At 41.7% G+C, this 1115-nt stretch overlaps 1 non-coding gene across 1 annotated transcript; it reads left to right on the forward strand.

Annotated features, from left to right (window-relative positions):
• The first annotated feature begins 801 nt into the window (after positions 1 to 801).
• Positions 802 to 908, forward strand: LOC149450663 (U6 spliceosomal RNA). Its single transcript, XR_016315229.1, has one exon. It is a non-coding gene; the product is annotated as a U6 spliceosomal RNA (small nuclear RNA).
• The last annotated feature ends 207 nt before the right edge of the window (positions 909 to 1115 follow it).

Here is a 1115-nt window from a genome sequence, read left to right on the forward strand (position 1 = left end):
TCAGTCCACCCCTGAGCTGGACACTCCCAGAATACATGCAGCAGAGTTCCTCTGTGAGTGCCACACATTTTACCATCTATTTTAATACATGAAAAGCCTGCACCACCACACAGCAACCATGTGCACTGCACACTCTTTCATGGTGGTTGAGGAGCAGTCTCATTCATTTAAATGGGTTGTGTTTGTCTGTGGTACTACCCACTGATCGCAATAGGGGGTATAATTTGTTTCAGCTATGAATAAAAGTATCATGGTCACAGTATGTGTTCAACCCCTTCAAGCAGCTGTGTTGGATTAAGGAGGGTGGTCGTGGAGGGATGACTATAGTTTTACAACCTATTTTCACCACCCCTTCAGCTGAGTGAGCGATTAGACAATTACATTTACTGTTAAAAATTTTACATACAGTACATGTTCACTTTAAGTTGAATCTGTAATCCAAATAAACATGTATACAGTAGCTCGCCTAAGTTTGAATAAATAGCTTTCTTCACAAATATTAATGCTGACAGTAAGGTTTCACACTCAAACAGTCAAACGTGGCAGTTTTAGAAGTGCTGGGCATAACTAGGAATGTAAGAGGTTGGCATCCCATCCAGCCTTGTTGCTAGGACATTTCTAAAAGACTCCTATCCCCTATTGTTCACCTCTATCATCACAGGAGCAAACTCCCAAACACTGAGCTCAGAGTTACTGCATCAGGAGAGAGAAAGCTCAAGTGAGAAGGTTTGAATAAGAGAAAGTGCTCACTCTTGTGATGGTGGAGACAAACAGTAAAGCCAGGTATAAATGGTTTGAGTTTTCCTTGCTTCGGCAGGACATATACTAAAATTGGAATGATAAAGGGAAGATTAGCATGGCCCCTGTGCAAGGATGACATGCAAATCCATGAAGCGTTCCATATTTGTTACAATTCACTCCATGCATTGCTACATGATGAGCTTCAGACCTACACCAAGATATGTCCATAGATTTGGGGAGACATCTCTCAGCTGCTGAATGGCAGATTTCTTTCCATTTTACACACAAATCCACAATAACCCATTATGCACAGGAAAAAAGCTTCAAGCTCCTTTCATGTTTGTACAGGGACCCTTCATCACTGCATCCCATGT

The sequence above is a fragment of the Staurois parvus genome, unplaced genomic scaffold, assembly GCF_062004578.1.
Source record: "Staurois parvus isolate SC_StPar_1 unplaced genomic scaffold, SC_StPar_1.0 ptg000566l, whole genome shotgun sequence".
Lineage (NCBI taxonomy): Eukaryota > Metazoa > Chordata > Amphibia > Anura > Ranidae > Staurois > Staurois parvus.